General features: G+C 38.4%; 1 long non-coding RNA gene across 1 annotated transcript in view; it reads left to right on the top strand.

Moving 5' to 3' along the window:
- LOC104854331 overlaps positions 1–20,943 on the top strand; it is a 74,741-nt gene extending 53,798 nt beyond the window's left edge. Inside the window, exon 4 of the long non-coding RNA XR_778062.3 lies at positions 20,405–20,943. This is a non-coding gene — a long non-coding RNA (uncharacterized LOC104854331). The remainder of the gene's footprint in view (positions 1–20,404) is intronic.
- Positions 20,944–21,810: the final 867 nt, after the last annotated feature.

The raw sequence follows: 21,810 nt of genomic DNA, 5'->3' as shown, positions 1-21,810 counted from the left end.
TAAAAATAAAAATTAGAAATAAAAATAATACAGTAATGAAAATTAAGTGTTAAAAAACAAATTTTGTGAGGTTATGGAAGGTTATGCACAATCAGCTGTATACCCCAAATGAAATTAATTTCTACTTGTTTGTAAAAAGTAAATGATATATACATATTAGGATTAATTCATATTAATGTTTTCAAGTAATAGCAAAAATGCTAGTATTTATAACAGTTACATAAATTACAATGGAAATCAGTTTCTTCTAGTACTATATTATTATAAAATATTTCATTTTATTCCAAGTAATAGCCTTTTCCCGAATAGCTACTTTGAAATAGATATTTCTACTCCAGCCTTCCTTGGTTTGTTTTATCTTTTCACTTTAATTCCACTGTACCTTTTCATTCAGCATGGATTTATTGGAGACAGCATAGAGTTAGATACTGCTTGCTGAAGTGTCAGCCTGTGCCTTTTCATTGGGGAACTTCCACCATTACACTGAAGGGATTGGTATCATTGAGTTTAAATCTGGCAACTTGCTGTTCATCTTTTACCTGTCCCATCTGGGAGTTTTGTTGTTTTGGGTTGCTTTTGAGAGTTTTGCAACTTCATATTTTGTCTTCTTTTGAATTTTGAGTATGTTTTAGAATTCCATATTATCTAGATAATTGGGTCATTGGCAACATCTCTATATGGATCTATGAAATATATTTCACAGATTACTTTCAAATAACATGATACTAAATACTTTGTAAAGTGTATGAATCTGTTTCCCCCTCATACCCTTTGTGCTATTGACATACTTTAAAATTCTCTGTACAGTTTCAGTGCGAAGTTATTTGCTTTGAACAATAAATTATACAATCATACACTATTCTAATTTATATTTTCTATTTTTATTAATTATCGTTTCTGACCCTCTTCCATCAGGGCTTCATGTTTTTATCTGCTGTTGTTTTCCTTCTTTCTCAGGAATTTTCCTTAATGAACTATTGGTTATAGGTTTCCTCAGCCTTTTTTCTCTGAAAATGTCTTTACTTCACCTCACTACATATTGTTATTCAGACACAATTCATCATTTTAATTTGTGCAGTTTGATACTTTTTTGTATGCTTACTGTTTCACACAAAAATCTAATTCCAGAATGTTTCCTTTAATCTTCAAAGAAATGTGATATCTATAATTTGTCAATCTCTCTTATCCCACTCCATCCACTACCTAAACTGTGGTAATAATCTGTTATTTACCTCTGTGGATTCCCCAATTACTGACATTTCTTATAAATGGATTCATACAACATAAAGGTGTCTTTCCCATAACAATATTTTTCAAGGATCATCAACATTTTTAACTTGTATCTGCACAGCACACTATAATATTCCATTGTATAAATGAGCTATTTTGCTCATCACTTCATCACTAGAAATGTATTTGAATTATTTTGATAGTAAATGTATTTGAATTATTTTGATAGTATGGCTTTTAGTATGGCTTTTGATAGTAAGACTTTTAAAAAAGTCTTTTTGTTAGAACAACTATTTAAACAACTATTTAAAATTGTTTGGGGTACATGTCTACAAAGGGAATCAATGTATTGTAATCTTTTGTCTGACTTTGGTAGGAAACTACCAACTGTTTTCTTTTTTTTTTTCTTTTTTGGTACAGGTGATTGAACTCCGGTCCTTGTGTGTGCAAGGCAGGGGGCAGAATGGCTGACCTAAATCCCCAGCCCCTCCCAACTGTTTTCTGTTTTCTGTTTCCACAGTGGGCGCTCCATTTCCTGTTCCCACTAGCTATCCATGAAACTGTCAGGGTCTCTATATTATTCCAAACAGTGTTTCTTTTGGTTATCTTGAGTACCATCTTAGTGATCTTGAAGAGAACTCATTGTGGCTTTTTGTTTTGCACTTCCCTGATGGATAATGACTGTTTGCATCTTTTCATGTGCTTATTGACCATTTGTATATCTTCTTTAAGGCAATGCCTTTTCAAATCCTTTACCCATTTAAAATTGATTGTCTTGGGCCTGGGATTGAGCTCAGTGGTGCCACCACCTGCCTTGCAAGCATAAGGTCCCGAATTTGATGCCCAGTACCAACAAAGTAAAACTGATTGTCTTACTATTATAGTTGAACTTAGATAAGTGAGTTCTATTTTTCATTCAGGTGTTTTCCATTGGGCTGTACATCTGTGGTTATTTCAGTATCACAGTGTTTTGATTTTGCAATTTTGTAGCAAGTTCTGAAATCAGGAATTATGAATCCACATTTCACACTTTACAAGACCATATTAATATTCAAGAAAAATCAAAAGGACTCTAGTACATATTTCTGAAACTGCAGTTGTAACTTGATAATTGGGAACTCTTAATTGATCCCTGTATCCCTTTGAAATACGCCCACCATTGTGATTTTTTAGTTCTATCGTACCTGGCTTTTTCTTTTCTTTCTTTTTTATTAATTTTTGTGTCGGATTGAACTCAGGGCCTTGCACGTTCAAGGAAGGCACCACTCAAGCACCACTGAGCTAAATCCTAGCCCTACTTTGTGGCTTTTTAAGAGGTTCATCTTGTATACTTCCATCCCCAGTGTTAGAATAAGCCATTTTTTCACAGATATTTTGACTGATGAATGATATGAGAAATCTGAGCAGTAGGTTTCCTTGTTGTTTTTGAAGTGTTTTAACTTGCAGGTGATAAGCTGATTAAACAGGAAAATAACCTTTGTACATAAACATTTTAATATTTATGTTTGTATCATCTAAATATTTTAGGAAAAATACATTTATGCTGATGTATCCAAGTCTAATGAAGTATTATATCTTAGTACTGTTTTTATATTTCATTTTCTAATTGCTTCTCTTTGGAAAATATGAAATTCATTTGATTAATGTAAATTCAGTATTAGGTTTGTGTACTGGTCATAATAGTTTTATTATTTTGTATTATATTTTATGTGCATGATTATGAATAAGGAAAGTTGCTTCTTATATTACTCATTTTATTTCTTTAATTGCACATTGTGCAGTGTTCAGTGCACATTTGAATAAAAGTGGTAAGAGCTGATATCTTGATATTTTTTCTTTTAATATAAAGAGGGAAGCTCTCAATATCTGACTATTGAAGATGCTCTTAGCTAATGGTTTATTTGTTTATTTATTTGGAAATTCAGTTTCAGATGTTGGAAGCTCCTATGTGAGCTTCCTTTATTGGGTGTCATTTTTAAAACCATGAATTGTTTTTGATTTGTTTCAGTTTCATAAGCAAAGATCATATAGTTTTCCCTTTCGTTATGTTATTGGTGAGTTGTAGTGATGCTCTCATATTAAGCCAAAGTTACCATTTTTCATTCAATGTCCTATTTTTAACATTTGATAAAATTTGCTTCTAAATTAATGGATGTTTGTAAAGCACTGTACTTGTAAATTCATTGCTAAGTTTTGTATCAGAATTTTGCAACCTTCATAACAAGATTTGGGAAATGATACCTCATTGGTTTCCTTAAGAGGTTTGGTTAATCAGTAATATCTTACCTCCTTTTTGTCCTTTTCATCTCAGTTGTCCAATACATTTTTTAAATTGCCCATGTTACTTTGTATTACCTCTGTGCTGTTTTTCACTCTTTCTTCTTGTATTGGTTATTGTTGCTTTCCCTTTAGGTTCTGACTCATTTTTCTAGAGGATCAGCAATTTTTTTAATCTGTTTTAAGAACCGATTTGATGTCTTATTGATTTTTTGTGTTATTTTTCTTCCTTTTCTGTTTTATTGATTTCCAATTTTTATTGTTCACTTAGTCTACTACATTTTTTTTTCTTTTTCTATCTTCCTCATGGGGAAGCATGGATCACTTATTTTAAAATTTCTTTTTTATGATAGGAGCACTTCAGAATATTACTATCCACACATGCACTGAATAGCTTCATCTGCTGCATATTCTCACTCTTCCTGCTTTTTGGAACATGTTCTACTTGCTTTTGTGATTTTTTTCTTTGAAAAACAATTATTTAGAGATTTGTGTTTTAATATTTTAATATTTGAAGTTTTCTAAGTATCTGATACATATTTTTCTTTAATTCAGTGTAGTTCATAAATATTAAGTGGATAATTTTAAAATAAATATTGGGAAATATTTAATAGTCCATTTATGGCTGAATGTTTCATGTACATTTGGCAGTTGTTGGTTGAAGTGTTTCATACATATAAATGGGTAAAGGTGTTTAATGTACCATTCAAAAATTTGCTATATTACTGAATTTTTAGCAAATTTTTAGCAAATTTTTCTAAAAATTATCAAGGACTTTTAAAATCTAATTGTGGATTTATTATTTTGTTTTGTCATTGTTCTTTACGTGTTTTAGTTCTATAATTAATAGTATATACATATGGCATTACTGTTTCTTGAAGTTTTATCTTTTATCATGATGAAATATCTCATTTTATTGATATTAATAGAGCCAGACTAGATATATTCTGCTTACTGTCATATGGTATCCCTTTTTTCATCCACTTATATTAATCTGTGCCTTTACATTTCATTATACCGATGGCAAATGTTTTGGAGTTCCTTTAAAATACAATCTAGTAGCCTCTGTCTTATATTTAAGTACTTTTTCCACTTTATTATTTGTTAATATGGTTGAATTTAAACATTTTCTGTTTGCCTTTTTAATTTGCTTTCTGTTTTTTCTGTTTTTATTTTTTCTTGTTTCCAATTCCATTTTAATTTTTTTTTTTCTCTCCTTTTTGTTCGTTCATTTGCTTGCTTGCTCTTAGTAGTTTTTCTAGGACAGAAGTCCTCATAGCACGACCTGTGGACATGTATTGGTCACTGGGGCTATCTCAGGCAGTCACCAGTGACATCAAACTATTTTCACAACCAAACCAATATGTTGTTTGCTGTGTTACTAAATGGACAAAACAATGAGTAAAGCCATGTGAATATTGGCATGAATCATGTCAGTGACACAGAATTCTGCCATTAGTCATTTTATTCTTCACTGAAAAGCACGTTCACTAAAAAAGACTCTAGTTTGATGTAAGAATGTCCTTGGGAGACAGGAAGTTATTCATTTTAATAAATCATGACCCTCAACTGCAAACCTTTTTAATATTTTGTGTGATGGAATGAAAAATATACTAATCACACTTCTGCAGAAGACTGAACTTGAAAGAGTTTCTCAAGGTAAACTGTTTGATGCATTGAGTTACAGGCTGTTGCATCCAATTTTTCATGAAAAAACCATGTTAGTTAAAAGAACAAGTGACAGGCAAACAATGGTTTTTCGCTCTTGGGTATTTGGCTGGAATTTTCTCAAAGATGACAGGAAGGAGGCTATCATTTCAAGAGAAACAGATGACACTATTTGTTGCCACTGATAAAATATGAGACTTTAAGTGAAACCCCCCAATTTGTTTGTTCGTTTTTTTGTACTGGGGATCGAACTTAGGACTTTGTGCTTGCGATGCAGGTGGCAGAACCACGGAGCTAAATTCCCAAATTATTTTTCAAAAACCAAACAGAATAAAAGTTAAATAATAGGAAGTAAGGAAATTGATCTTCCTCAAATTGGAAGATTAAGAAGAGTGGGGAGAGAGGGGAGGAAAAGGTTATGAATAAAAGAAATTAAGATATGTTATATATATATGTACCAACTCTACACAAGGAATGTAAATATTATGCACTGCAAACATGTACTAGTAAAAAATATTTTAAAGATTGGATTTGAAAATTTACATTAGTACCATTAGCCTGACAGCTTCCCTCTACTTAGATGCTTTTTTTGTGGAAATACATGATGGTAATAATGAATATATTTAGAATATTATACAGAAAAATGTGCAAACATTTTGAAGATATGCATAATGTTATTTAAAAAATCTATTTTCCAAATGATCAGTGTAGAACACTGCAAAAGTATGCATGAGAAAAGGATCAGCTCAACATGGAGCATACACCAATGAATTTCAATATAATATAGAAGAGTAAAGAATATTCATAATGTAGTTTCTGATGCCACCTAACAACCAGATTTTGTGGCACTTCCACTACTCATGAAAACAATATAAACTGTGTCTGAAAAGGTTGTGAAAAGTACTCCTCCCTTATTCAGTTACATATTTATGTGAGATTTGATTTTATCCAAATGCTTCAGCCATGATAATTTATCACAACAGGTTGCATACAGCAACACATATGAAAATCAAGCTCTTTTCTGGAACTCGACATTGAAGAACTTGGCAAAGATGACCTTCTTACTAGATATATTTTACATTTTGGAAAATGGTTATTTTTCATTGAAAATTACTTTTTATTTTATGGTATGTAAATTAAAATTTAAATATTTTGGAATTTCCCAGCTTTAATTTCAAATTTAGTAAATTTGGATATAACAAACAAAAGCTCTTTAATATTCTCTACAGTCAGGGATTTAGCTCAGTGATTCTGCTGCCTTCCTTAAAAGTTCAAGGACCGAGTTCAATCCCTAGTACCAAAAAACCCCAAAAAAAACTCTCAGTAAATTTTAAGTGTGTACATGGTTCTGAAGAACAAAAATGTTGAGAACTATTAGGGTAGAGATTACAATAAATATCCTGAATTTACATAATGTTACTGAATTTTCACCAAGAGAAATTTCCATTCATTAACCCTTCAAAACAAAGCCAATAGCAGCCCCAGAGGTTGTTGGAGCAGAGTTTATTCCTTGGTCGGCAAAAGGTGGAACCGTGAGTCCAGCTCCTAGATCATGAGGCTTCCAACTGCCCAAGAGCAAGCAAAGGGCGTGAGGTTCTGTGCTTTCCTAAAATGAGGAGGGTGAGTGGGTAGAATATTCATAACTTTTCTAGGAAGAATCTCATTTCCCCCAGTCAATCCAGGTGGTTGTCATGGAAGTTGTAAACTATCCTGATAAAAAGTTGTCTTCAATCTTGTCATTTTCCCCCTTTGAAAATGTATCCTCTGGGGACTACTTTTTACTTTTACTTTCTCCTTGTCTCCTTAATTTCTCAGCAACTTCACCGTAATGTAACTAAATGTCATTTTCTTTTAATGTTTTTCCTAAAGGTCATTGACAGTCTTGGATGATCATCTGTATTGGGTCAAGATTGGGCCTTATTTTCTCTAAATATTTTCCTCTTGTTTTCTTTTCAGTGCTCTACACATATTTTAGCATATCTGCTATTATCTAACTATGCTTATTTCCTTATTTCATGTTTTAAACTTTCCAAATCCTTCTTGGCACAAGTTTTGATGACTATTAATCAGCTGTGAAATTTCTAGAAGTTTTCCTCCCAGGGTCCAATCCTCTGCTGGGTCTTTTATCTGAAATTGTAGAATGTAAACTTATACTTTTAAGATTTTGAGTTTGAATTTGATTTAATTTTGGTTTCAATTTCTTCCCTATAAAAACTCATTTCTTCATACATTCTCTTTTTACCATAAGCATATTGTCAGTAATTGTTTTGTCTCTTAATTCCAATATTGATAAATCAGTGAGTAATTTTTCTCTATTAATCATAATATTGTGCTTCATTACATATAATTATTTCTTTTTCCATAACTACATTGAAGACTGAGGCATAATTTTGTATAGTTTTTTCATTGATAGGCCTTTTTCTACATCTGTTAGTTCACATGAAGATGAGCTCAATAAGATTTCTATACAGGGATCTCTGATGTGATTTTCTCAACTCTCAACTACTTGCTCTGCCCTCTACATTTTATGGTTTCTTTTCATATTCCATTTTTAAATAAAAGAATCGATGGCTGTGAATTTGACTACATATACTCACATAACCATCAACATAATAAAAATAAAAATGATATTGTTATATCTTAAAGGCTTCCTCATTCACAACTAGGGTAATGACTATTCTGATTTTTACTTTTGTAATTTTGTTCCAGAATGTCATAAAAATGGAATCGTGTGATATATACTTCAGTTGGTTTCTTTTCATTAGCATAGTGTACTTGAGATTCATCCTCAGTCTGTGAACCTAGCCATGCTCATACACACTACATAGTTGACCTTAGTGTTCACTCTAGGTGTTCCAGTTCTATGAGTTTTGACAAATGTGTAATGACACTTGTCCAGCATCATAAATCACGCAGAATACTTTCACCCCCCAAAAAGTCCTTTGTGCTTTTCATTTCCCTCTTCCCAACCACTGTCAATCCTTGATCCTTTTGCTTGTTTGTCTTTTGAGACAGGTTTCACTATGTAGTTCAGGCTGGTCTTGAACTCAGTGTATGAGGCTGCTCATGGAACTTGGGGAGAACTTCCTGCTTTAGCCTCCCCAAGTGCTGGGATTATAGCCATGTGCTACCCTCCTGGCTAACTCCTGATCCTTTTACTGCTTTCATAGTTTTTCCTTTCCCAGAAGGTCATATAGTTGGAACTATACAGTATGTAGCCCCTTTCACATTGGCTTCGTTCACTTAACAATATGCATGTTAGGGTTCTTCCCAGTCTGGTCATAGCTTCATAGTTAATTTCATTTTAATGGTGAATAATATTCCATTGTGTTGATGTCGATGTTGCACCATTTATTTTCTCATTCACCTCCAGAAGGCCATTTTGGTTGTTTCTGAGGTTTAGCTTAAGTTTCCATAAACATCTTTGTGTAGTTTTTTGTGTGGTTATAAGTATTAATTAATTTGGGTAAATATCAAGGAGTGAGATCACTGTAGTATATGGTAAGATTATGCTTTTGAAGAAACCACCGAGAAAAAAAAAAAAGTTCCTGGGCCATGGATTTGGCTTACTGGTTCCTCTGCCTGCTTAGCAAGGACATGGACCCAAGTTCGATCCCCGGTACCAAACAAAAAAGAAAGAAAGAAAGAAAGACAGACAGACAGACTGACCACTGACCACTGAGCTATTTCCCAGAGTGATTATACCAGTTTGCATTTCCACACGCAATAAATGAGAGTCCATCCATGTTACTCCATGTCCTCAAAAGCATTGGTTAGCCAGCCTCTGGTCTTTCACTGTACTAGTACAAAATGGATTACTACAATCTGCACTCCTCCTAATGTTTGGGCTGGTTATGGAAAAGATCATTATGGTAATCAAATGATTGAATGTAACAAAGTGTGGGAAGGACGTGCTGGCTGATTGAATTGGTATCTGAAAAGAAGTTAAATGTCTGGAATGATGAGATTTAGTGATTAAAACACCCTAAGGTCTAGAAAGCCAATGGTATGAACATATGTGTTCTGGAGCTCATCTGTGAGACTCAAGTATACAAGGGACTTGGAACCCAGCATGAACTGCACTGTGGCTGCTCAGAGGTAATGAATCCTAGGCTGAATGAGCATGGGCCAGGATCAGAGCAAGGTGGTAAGTTCTTCAGTCACTCATGGCTCTTTGGGAGCTCCATGGTTAACTCTGAAGCCTGCCTGGATGTGGCATTGAGAGAGCTTTGGCCAGGCTTTCCCTTCTTAGATGAGTAAATGGGCTGTGTTTCTATTCTAGCCTGAATTAGAATCACCTGGGCTTGCATGAATTCAGATTTCTGGGCCCTTTTGCTAGTGTTTCATTCAACAGTCTCAAAAGGGCTCATCTTCAGCAGTTGCAGGGTAGTCCTGGGACCACACCGTGAGACATTCTGCTATAAAGGTAAATTACTGAGGACTTACTGAAGCACAGAAACATAACCCAGAACATTGTTCCTGGATATTCTGAAAAATGTTTTAGCTAAAAGAACTTTGACCTGGGCCTCTTCCATGGCAGGCCCTGAGCTGGGACTCAGAAAAAGTTTTAAGCAGGAATATCGTCCACCTCTTCTTTCTTCTGTCTTGCAGAATGGCTACAATGTGGCCACAGAACAATGACAACAGAAGAGTGACTGGTTAGAACATTCTAAGGACTCGGGGAAAATAGTATAAAAGTAGTCAGGCTCTCTGGAATGGGAATTTCAGCTCTGATTCTCACTGGCGCATGTCTTAGTCTGTGTTCTGCCACTAAAACAAAATAGCTGGAGCTGGGTATTTTATATATTAAAGAGGCTTATTTAGCACACAATTCTGGAAGTTCCAAGAGCACAGTACCAACTCTGCTCAGCTCTGGCTTCTCTGACATGTCCAGGGGCCAACTCTGCTCATTTATAACTACCTGCTCATACAGGCTAACCATAATTTTGTGAAAACTACTGTAAATCCTTCTAAGAGCATTGTTTTCAATGTCCTAACCATCTTCTCTTATGCCATACCTCTTATAGTTCCCAACCCTTTAATGCTATCGTACTAGGAACCATGCTTTTAGCACATGAAATTTTGGAGATCCCCTGAAAGTATATCCAAATCACAGCAGGCTGTGGGCAAACTTATCTTCATTTCCTCAGCCCCTTTGTGTATAAAAGGTTGGGTGCCAGTCACTTCCAATCCAAAGTTGTTGAGGGATGTGTTCATGAGAGACCTAACAGAGCCTTGAGGCATCCTCATGTCCTGCTCAAAGGCTGTCATTTCTTTGCCTTTCTTTCCTTTTATGTTTATTTTGTTTTCTGCACTGTTAGGGATCAAATCCAGGGCCTTGAGCATACTAGGCATATGATTTTCTATGAATTTACAGTCATTTGTATCACAAGCGGTCATGGTCCCTGCCTATAGGAAGGTAGGTTTTGTAGAACCTGTCATTTCCTGGGAAATTGTTCTCCATCTCATTTCATGTTGGGTGAGTCCTTTTCTCACAGAATGGACTAGACTTGATGCAGTGGGAAACACTAAGAATCAATTCTTTGCAATTATAGACCCCGTTCCTACATCCTGGTAGGAAACCATCAACTAGAAACATTTTATGAATCCCAAGAAGGGGATCAAAGTAATGAGAGCCACTCTTGCTCCCTGGATGCAGAAGTGTAGCATTTACTCAATTCCATAATAACCCAAATGGTCTAGTGGTAGCGTTCTTCAAGCAGTTGGCAATTATAGTCAGAGGTTATTGTTAATTTTTTTTAAAGTAGCTTGCAGCAGTGACAAAAAAAATGATTGCCTCTGAAAATTCTTGGAGTGTCAGCTTTGTTCACCATCATGAAGCATATATTAAAACATGAGGCACTGAGAAAATGAAGCAAGAAATAACAAGCAGCTGTACTGCCAATAGGGTCCAAAGATTCAGAGCTGATGGAGGGCATATTGGCATCCAGTATTTCATGTGTTCACTCATTGTCTCTCTCTCTCTCTGTTTCTTTTCTATTTTTCATTCTTGGAAATTTCAGTGTCTTCCAGTGCAATGTGAGCTCCAGCTTTAGAACACAGCCCCAGAGGAGAACTCATGGTTGTCCTGGCTCATGACATGTCGAGGGTCATTGCAGTATAGCTGGGACAGAGTAAACTCATCCTTAGCCACAGGACCACAGGAATCTTGTCTGGTGGGGGCTATCTACTTAAGTGTGCCATGTCTGCTGATTTGAAGTCAAGTTTTTTTCTCACTGAAAGCCAGCCTCAGCTAAAAATATTCTGCTTTCATCTGATCTTCTAAAAGCCTGAAGGAACTAAAAGGGCAGCACCACTGAGTCTCCAGAGAGACTCCCAGAGATGGGAGGTGTGGTGAGAACATGACATTGTTCCTCACCTCCAGAAATTTCTCCTTCAGAGGGTATCTTGGCCTTGCTATGGATATTTTGAGGAGGGAGATCCAGTGTTCAGCTCAGTTACAGAGATCCACTAAGGTGAGGTATTCAACGAAGGAGGCCTCTGACAAAGGAGCGGAGGAACCTGTGACCGAGAAGCACATTGAGACAGCTGCTTCAGAACACCAGCACCTGTGTCGTCCACTTTTGCCATGACAATACTTCTTTGGGTCTAACATGACTCACCTGTTGAGCACAGTGAAGTACTTCAGTGAAGAGAGCCTTTTTTTGTGGGGGTACCAGGGTTTGAACTTGGGTCCTTGCACTGATGAGGCAGGCAGCAGAACCACTGAGCTAAATCCCCGGCCCCAAAAGAGCTTTTGCATGCTATACAGGAAACCTTCAAGGTCCTTTTGTTTGCCAGCTCCTAAGATTACTGTCTGGTATAGATCTGATTTGACAAGATAGTGAGACCATGGAAAGTGGCTGTCTGTGTCTTAGACCATCATTTGCTCAGAAATATTTCCTTCTTCTGTCTGCCCAGCCTGTGCTGGTACTGGAGTTCAGGAAAGAAAGACATTCTTAGGCTTGGTTTTATAGGGGGAGAACAGTGCAAATGGGGTGACAGGACGGAGATAGGGAGTTAGTAACTGTGAATGCAGAGGAAACATTTCAGGAGATTTTATGTAAAGCAGGTATCATCTTAGATGGAGCTTCTTTTGTGGCAAAGGCATCCTGCCAAAGGGAACAGCTTGGGCAATGGTGGAGGTGAGAAAGCAAATAGCATCATGGGAAGCAGCTGGTGTGGCGTCCTGTGTGGGAAGAGGGCACAGAGACCTGAAGAACAGAGCTGACTCACATGGCGAGGGCTCAGTGCCAGACCCCGGAGCCTAAAACTGCTGAAGCCTGTGGGCAGAGCTGCTGCTCCATCAAGATAGACCTATTACAGCTTCAGAGCCTTCATTTTCTGTGGCCTCAGGCTAGATTTGCCTTGGCTGGAGCCTAGATCTACTGTTGCATAAACTTAAACATTCAGTGTCCTCAGACCTTGGCCTTCTCATAGGCTAGCCTGCTGTGACCTCAAGCCTAGTGTGCTATGGCCTCAGGCTAGATCTGCCTTGGCCTCCAGTTAGACCTGTAGTGCCTTTTGAATAGAGGCCTGCTTCAGTCCGATGGCCTCTGTCTACCTCCTGTGGCCACAGATGCTAGACCTGCTGAGAACAGGATTCTGGTTTAATGACCTTTAACTGTTAGGGCAGGGTGTTCCATATGAGTCCCTGGAAATCAGAAAGTCAGATCTCACATTCTCATGTGGATTTGGGCTGCACACAGGTGGTGCTTGATCTCTGTCTCTTCCTCAGTTCTGAACCTGTGGCCTGAGTTCTTAGAGTCCCCACACTTGCCAGTTTTTAGGTAGGTGGTGACAAATGAGTGCTGAACATTTGGCTGCCTGTGTAAAGTCATTTGTTTGACAAGTCCAGCAATATGGTCTACCTAGGCTGTGGATTTAGCTCATTGGTTTTGCTGCCTGCCTTGCAAGTGCAAGGGCCCGAGTTAGAGCTGCAGTACAAAAAAAAAAAAAAAAAAAAAAAATTATATATATGTGTGTGTGTGTGTGATCTATTGTCTGACATGAGTGTCTGCTGGAGTTCTGGAAAGTTGATGAAGTAGGGTCATCTCCTGGAGCAGTTCCCAAAGAAGAGCCTCAGAGAAACGTGGTCCCTATGTAGAGATACTGGGGAGGGGTCTTCTGCTTCTTACTGCTGCTCCTAGGTCTGTGAGGTACCGTGATAGGGTCCCCAGGGAATATCTATGGTCCTAAATACCTGTGAGTCCACACTGCATCCCTGCCAGGAGACCTCCATGCAGGATTGGAGGGGGAGTGTGCCCCAGACAGCATCCAAAAAGGAGGTGACGGGGCAGGGCCTCTGCCAGCTACCCTCCAGAGCCCAGTGCATCAAGCCTGAGGACCTCAGAGCTGAGTGTCGATTCTCTTTCTGGTTTGCAGAGGGTGAAGAAGCATTCCTGAACCTGGGAAAACCTGTAACCCCTCCAGATATTCTTATATGACCATTCCAGCTCAGTTAGCTTTCTGACCCTAGAAACTTATGTCAAAGAGATGAGGACATATGGAAACTTGACAAACATTCTGTGTCCCTTGTAGAAATGTCCCAGGGTCATTAGTGAGAACACCTAGCACCTTCCTGGTGGCATTTTAAGTTTTAGAAGATGAATGCTTTCCTTTCAGTTTCTTTGAAGAGAGGTTAAAAAGATTAGGATGATTGCAGGTTTATTTGAAGTTCATCCTTTTCAGTGTGCTTGGTGGTTCCTAGTTGAGACCTTGGGGCCTGGGAAAACTGACCGTAGGCTGTAGGCTACCCTGAGAATCACACAGGAAGTTAGAACTGGAGGGCTGGGTCTTTGGGCTGTGTGGGGAGGGTAGCTAGGAGGCGTGAAAGGGCAGAGCAATCAGAGCTCTGCTTCAAAGCTTCATCCATCTTTTCTGCTGACTTCTGGAGGACTCTGAGCCCAGGAGGGACCATTGGCCTGGCTTAGATGCTGTTTTAGAGTGCTATAGCTTCTTGCCTAAAATCTCATTTTCTGAATCTCTCACAAATTGATACCTTGCTTCCTACTGAGCTCTTTGAGGCTCTCTCTTCTTCCCACAATGGGTTATACCATCATGTTAGAGCAGTACGTCCTTGCCAGGTATACCATCGACATGTTCTTCCCCTTTCTGGTGGACCAGGTAAGTTGGTGCCTCTTCTTTTCTGTGCCCTTAGTTTCAGGCTTGTACAGTCAACCTCTAAGGACAAAAGTGTTCCCTGGAGAAGGAAGGCCCTGGACTCCAGCCACTGCCCTGGTGTCTGGAGAACCCCTTCCCTCTCTGGGCTTTGGCCGCAGCTACTCCAGGTTGCTGACAGCCAGTGTTATGAGGCTCTTCCTATCCTTCCATGGCTCCAGAATGTCCCTCTTCGTCCCCTCTCTCTGTGAAAAGATCTGTGCCTTCCAGGACTAGAGACAGAGCACTTATTTAGGGAAACAGGATTGTACCTATATATATCCTCCTGTTGCCCAGCCAGGAGCCACCAGGGCCCCTCAGCTATTTTGGCAGCTCAGGTCCAACAAAGTCTTTTATTCTCTCTTCTGTACTGAATTTACAAGGCAAGTCAGTTTTAAATGGGAGCAGTGTTTACTGCCCTGCACATTGGCACAAGCATTCCTTTCTTTTCTGTCCAACACAAATCTCCTCCGGATCTGTAAGAGGTAGCAGCATGTGGTAGAAAGGAATAGTCTTTGCTCCAGACAGCAGTGACTCAACATCTGCCATTGGGGTTTGGGGTAAGGAAGTGCTTCAAGTCTGAATTTTCCTATGATAAAAACCATCCTGCCAGAGCCCCAAGTAGTCAGTCCAACATCATTTACATGAGTGACCATGAGAGAGATGCAGAAAGTCATCCACATGGAGCCTAAGAAGGCAGTGAACTTTCTGCCAGTGATTTTTCCATGCTCTGACAAGTACAAAATCTACTTTTCTGGCTTTATTCACAGATTAAGTCTGGGTTCTAGGGACTGAGAAAAATTGCAGATGATCTCATTGTCATCATGACATGTGGCAGTCTTAGCCCTTGTAGGACCAGAGCCATCAAAATAGCTTACAGAGGGGTCCATGTGCTACAGGTTCCTATGGGACCCAGCAGGTGGTGGTTATTCATTTCTCCATCACTTTCTGTCCCAGAATCTTGATATTTCCACAGTAACTAAAGACAGGCACTTGTCAGTAGACAATAAATAAGGGTGACATCCCACAACTAAATGCCTTCTGTGACTTTTGAACTGTTTTACTTGAAACAACATAATCACTTTAAAGTCATCCAGAACTTTCACTAAATCAACTTCAGATATAATAAAGATAGAGTTGTCTTCCTTCTTCAGGAATTTCATGGCTCTATCTGTCCTAACAGGAGAAAGTGCCCCTGGTTCACTTGGGAAAGCTGCTCTGGCCAGTAATCCTGAACAGCTGGCTGTGAGGACCCTCTGAGTTGTCACCTTACTTTACTGTCACTACAAACCCTAAGTAGCAATGCTAACTAAAAAAAAAGTTAGAGAAATGACAAAAAAGAAAATAGTAAATAACAAATTAAGTAAAAATTTAAAAGAAAAAGAAAAGCAAAAACTCAAAATTCTAAACTGACAGTCCAGTTATGTGTGGGTCCAACAGGTCAGCAACTAAGAGATCCCTGTATCAAGGGGGGAAAAAAAACCATAAAAACAAAACAAAATAAACCAAACCAAACCAAACAAAACAAAACAAAACAGCCTTTGGTGATTATCCCTGGTTACCTACCAGCTTGATTGGATCCAGAGACTCCTAGAGAAGTGTTTGGATTGTGAGGGTGCTAACCTCATCAATGATTAACCAACTCTCAAATTCACATTTGAATGTGGTATTAGAAGATAAGGACTATTCTAGCAAATAGTCTATTGAGGACATGGCTTTAAAGGGTTTAACTGTCCCCTGGTTCTTCCTCTTCTCTTTGGTTCTTGGTTGCCATGAATTGAGCAGCCTTCCTCCACCATGCCCTTTATTTACCATGATGTTCCTTCCAGCTGACCGTGGACTGAAGCCTCTGAAACCAAGCCAAAACAAACTATTTCTCCTTTAAATTGTATATGTCAGATAATTTGTCGCAGCAATGAAAAGCTGACTTAACATAGAAAATCAGTACCAGAGAAGTAGGGTCGTTACTATCATCATACCTGATCATGTGATTCAGAGGCGTGTAGAATAAACAAATTTGAAGGAGGAGTTTGGAAAGTTTTGGAGTTGCAAACTAGAGAAGCATTAGAATGATATAAGCAGAGATTGGTGAGAGATTCTTGTGGCATTCAGCAGACCAGAGTGCTGACAGGAATGTGAACAGTAAAGGTTTCGGACATCAACTAAAACTCTCCTGGGAAATGGACAAGAAGCACTGAATGTATCTTGTGAAATTCTAGCAAATAATTTGTTTACATTATGTCCATCCCCTAATATTTGTGTGAAGCTGAGTTTAAAGGCAATGGACTAAATGAGTTAATGGAGGAAATTTCAGGACAGCCAAATGTTCAAACTGTGATGTTGGTACTGGTGGCTTCTTTAGAATCAAACACAAACAACATTGCAGAAAGATTTGAAAAACTTGCTATATGGCTAGAAATGAAGTATCTAGTTGGAAAGATGACTCCTGGGCATACCTCACAGTGGCTGTCTTTTTTTTTTTTTAGTACCAGGGATTGAACTCAGGACCTTGCACTTGTGAGGCAGGCAGCAGCACCACTGAGCTAAATCCCTGGCCCTTTCTTGCTTTTTTGACCTCATGGACCTTTCACACTTTAATAAAGAAAGATCTCCAAAAGAATTTTCCTTAGGTGATTTATGAAGATTGATATTTAGTTTTTAGTAATTAGAACCTGAAGGATGCCTTGGTGTCCTGTGGGTTTTGGTTTGAAGTCTGTAATGCCTGTTGTTTTTAAAGACTTCGTGATGTCTACACCCAACATATTCAATTTCTTTTTATGAAATTTCTGTCTGTATTCAAATTTGTTACAGTTTCAGATATATGATAGTATGAGGTAATGTCCTATTTATAAAATACAGTAAGGCACATTAATATTTATGAAGTTAATATAAATATATCATCATAATTACCCCCTGAATATCATTTTTCATCAAATTCTTGGAGACAAGAAGGAAATGACTTGATATATGCAGTATTGAATGAAGAAGAAGAAGGAGGAGGAAAAGAGGAAAAAATTCTAGTCAACCATGAATTCTGTATCCATCAAGTGTCCTTAAAAACAAGGGAAGAATTAAGATATTCACAGATGCAAATATTATGAATTTTTTTACCACTAGTCTTACTGCACATAAGTGATCCTTCACATTAAAATGAAAGAATATTAGGCAGGAACTCACAGTTTTATGAAGAAATGAAAAACTCGGCTAAAGGTGAAATATGCAGACAATTGTAAAAGCCAAATCTATTTTTGTTTTCTACATAATTTTAGAAACTCATGTAGCACGAGCCCCTGAATGTTAGAGTCTGTTCAGAGACATACAGCGCCTACAGGTGAAACTCTGTGACTTCAGTCACTGAGATGTGTGGAAGCAGAAATCTGTATGTCATTAAGTTCAGTTAGCACAGATTCACATCAGAGTGGTTGGTGTACTTTAGACTTTTAAATGTAATAGTCATGGTGTCCACATATATCTATGAAATATACAAAGAAATGCAGAAGAAATTTAACCATTTCCCTTCCAAAAATATCTCAGAATACAGCAAATGAGGGGCAAAAATCTACAAATCTTATGGATAATTTGGTAACTCACAGAGGTAAGCTTTTCCTTTTCAGTGATTACTTTGACTGTAAATGAGTCACCTTCCTCCCACTCAACACAGATTGAGAGAATGGGTAGGAAAATATCCAACTATATGTTGTTTATAAGAGAATCACTTTAGATTCAGACACAAAAGGTAAACAGGAAAGTGTACAGGTACTTCTTACAAATTATATCCAAGAGACAACAGGGTTGGCTATATGTATATGAGACAAAATATATTTTAAATGACAGAAAAAAGCAACACTAGCCAAGGATGTTAAAATCATTAATAAATAATTCAATCCAACAAGAAGATAACAAGCATTGAAATAATCAAGCACTGGAAATGTTCACTTTTAGTAATACAATTGCAAGTACAGTCGTCTATTGCTTTAGTTTTCAAGACAGTCCTCTGAAGATAAGAGTAGATGAACTTTATATTTGTAGTCATGTTAAAGCTGGGGGGAGGTGTCTCCTTTATCCAAGCAATTTATTGTTAAGTCTCAGACATGAAAAACAAAGACTATTACAATCCTGCCAGACCCTGGGGGAATTTTTGTTCATTGTTTGTATTTGCAGTGAGCTCCAAGTACACTGAAATCACTGTATGCCTAAGCCAGGGGATTTCGCCTTGATTCGTGATATTGAATAGTTGGACTGTTTCAAAGCCAGGGGAACTATAGAGTCCATCTAGTCTAAACTGCTCACAATTCAGATGGGAAAGTCTGAGCCTCAGGGAGGGAGGTGATCTCTATAAATTCATGTACAAGAGTAACGAGACTGAGTTGGAGTGGGAGCCGTTTGGAGGCCTCCATACCCACCACAGTAGAACAGGAGATATACAACCTTAAGCTAATTTGTTGGGTCGATTGATCCCTCCAGGGGTACCCAGCCAGGTTGAGTAACAATTTTCTGATTCAGTTCAGATATTTTGCATTCATTAAAATAATTTGTAAAGCATATTTTATTAGCTCAGTGAAAGATATCCTTTCATATATAAAGTGGACATTGTATAGGATACTGAGAGAAGAAAAAGGGAGAAGTCCTTCCAAGTCCAGCTCCAATACATTTACAGTCATCATTTTGGTGATTACTTCTGAGATGAGATTCTATACCTCGTAGTTTATTGAGAAGGTGCTCTGCTGGAAAGTGGGAAAAGAAAGGAGAGATTATCAAGGATATGGTCTCACATGATCTGGCCATGGAATGTCCTATATGACCATCTGGAGCTAAATTGCACTGCTGCTTATCCTGTCTTAAAGCAAAGGGAAACCAAGCTTTTCAGCCTTTTTTTTTTAAACCAACTATCAGTCAGCCATTGGCTGCCCCAAGGGAAGTGGGGTTGTGTAACTTTCCAGGCCACAAGGTAAAGTATCCCTCTTAGAAATTATGAGCTGCAGCATTCTTTTCATGTGAAGTACAGGTGGACCTAGCTGGTAAGGAGCATACAGACACAGCATTCACAACACTTTCTTGAGCTGTGCTCACACTTGCCTTCCTCGTTTACTGCCCTGAATGTCTCTCCTGGGGACCTTGGAGATGCCTGTTTGCCTGGCTTGGTCCTCAGCCAAGTGAAGCTTCTCTCATATACTTTGGGACACTGGTCAACCAAAAGTTTTATGGTTCTTGGGTAGGCAAGTGGCACCCTTTCTGTGCTGGAGTACTGTGAAAACTGTCCTTGGAGTGTGCTGTATCTTAGGCAGATTAAGACAACCCTTAGGGAGTCAGTGGGCATTAAAGACCCCACAGCCCTTCTGCCTTTGCTGACCAATAACTGTAGGAGATAAGAACTTAGCACCACTTTGGAACAGGAGTATCTCATTGCTCTCTTCCTGCCCCCACAGAAGGAAGCAACAGCCAGTCACATTGCATCTGAGTCCTTTGTGGAGTGGAGTTGGAGGAGAGAGGGTGAAGAGAATATTTTCTTTGTATACCAATCTGAGTCAGAGCATCATTGACCCAGCTTCTTTCTGCTAAATTCAGGAATTCAAATTTTCCCAGACAGAAGCAGTTTATATGTTTGATGCTAGACACATGAGGCAATAGGGCCTGAGGAAAAGTGGCTCCAAAACTAAAATAGTAAGTTTACCAAGTGGAAATTCAATCACAAAAAGTGAATTGAATTCCACTAGAGGCACTCCATTCATTTGGCCTTTTCTGGCCTCATACTTGTCCTTATGGTCTCTTAGTGTAGAGTATTTTCCCCATTGATGCACACCACTCATCCTTACACACCAAAATCACACTTATCTCCTTTCCCTTGCCAAAGATCCATAGACTTTGGTCTATGGTGGTGACAAGCCTATGGCAGGTTGTTGTTTTTCCTTTAGGACAAAAGATGTTGATGTATGAGTTGTTTTTTCTAAGGTAAAACTCAGTTTTCAGGTTTAATTGCAGTGTTGGCGCTTTGTGATAAATGGGCTTTGCTTTGCAGTTTGGACGCATGATAAATGGTTGAATTCTTACTATGAACTGGGTACTCTTCAAGGTCCTGCGGATGTGACAGTGGAAGAGCAGATGCTGCCTTGCTTTCATGGGATGTATAGCTGATTGTGAAAGTTAATTCATTAAGAGGAAACAAGTGGAAGTGTTTGATATAGGAATAATTCTGTTAAGGAATCAAACAGCATGCTGAGGTAAGAGCTGAAGGAAATGAAGTGTGTTTTTGGACCGAGTGGCCCAGGTGTAATGGAGAAGGTAAGACAGATCTTCTAAAATTAGTGTTTTATTCCCTTAGAGATAGGCTGGGTTTTCAAATTTCCTCCCCCTAACCCCCAAGGATGTCACCCAGGAGGATTTAATGCTTCCAGACCCCAGTGCCAATGCTTGACTAAATATGTATGCACACATCTTCTGGCTTTTGTTTTACTTCACTTATAAATTGGAGCGCTTTGATGTGGGGTTGAGGTGGGGCACAACAGGACTATTACATGCCCCCTTCAACTTGGTGAAATTATAAATAAATGTATTTTTCCATTTTTATAGGCTTTTCTCATACTTTTGACAAACAAACCCAGGTACCCAGACAGCAGTGGCCCAGATTCAGGCCTAACAACACCCTGTCAGCAGCATGCAAGGATGCATCTCTTTGGAATCCAGCTGGACCTTGAGTTGGTTCTAGGTCTAGGTGAAATCTCTACTCAGGTTTAGAAACAGAACATTAATGACATTGGATATTCCTCAGGACATCGTGCCATGTGTGAGTGTGTGTGTGTGTGTGTGTGTGTGTGTGTGTGTGTGTGTGTGGTGTTATACCCTTGGCAAGTGATCTACCACTGAACCACAATCCCTTTTTAGTGTGTTAAAGAAAAAAAAAAAAAGTATTCTAAAGTCTCTGAGATGAAGGAAGAGTTAGTGGCTGACCTTGTCTTGCAGTTGAGGACACTGAGACCCAGGTACACAGAAATGCTGGACTCTGGTTCTTTGTTCTTCTGGAACATCCATTAAAAGCCAGGGGTTCTCAGAATATCCAAGGAGGAAGCTAGCTAATAGGAAAGACCCCCAACACTGGCAGTATGACATCTAGCCTTACCAGCCTTAAACCCTTTGTTAGATGCTTGTGATTGGACAAAACATAGTTTGTTTCACTGTGTATCAGTTGATGGACTTTTGGGTTCTTTTCATTTTTTGATTGTTAGGGATAATGCTGTTTTGAACATTCATGTACAAGTTTCTGTGTGGACAGTGCACACATGTTCTGCCCTACTGTCTTACAGGTCAAATTCTGTCCAAGTTAATGCTTTCAATTATCTTGGTTGGCAACATATGAGGAGGATTGCTAGGTCAGATTGCTAGGTTACATGATAACCATGTTTAACTTTCTGAGGAACTGTTTCCAAAGTGGCCGTACTGTTTTATATTCTCATCAGCTTTGAATGATGGTGCCAGTTTCTC

This window comes from Fukomys damarensis, unplaced genomic scaffold (genome assembly GCF_012274545.1).
Source record: "Fukomys damarensis isolate Sample0158 unplaced genomic scaffold, DMR_v1.0_HiC HiC_scaffold_28, whole genome shotgun sequence".
NCBI classification, from domain to species: domain Eukaryota; kingdom Metazoa; phylum Chordata; class Mammalia; order Rodentia; family Bathyergidae; genus Fukomys; species Fukomys damarensis.
The sequence above is the reverse complement of the archived record's forward strand: the minus strand, read 5'-3'. Positions and strand labels throughout refer to the sequence as shown.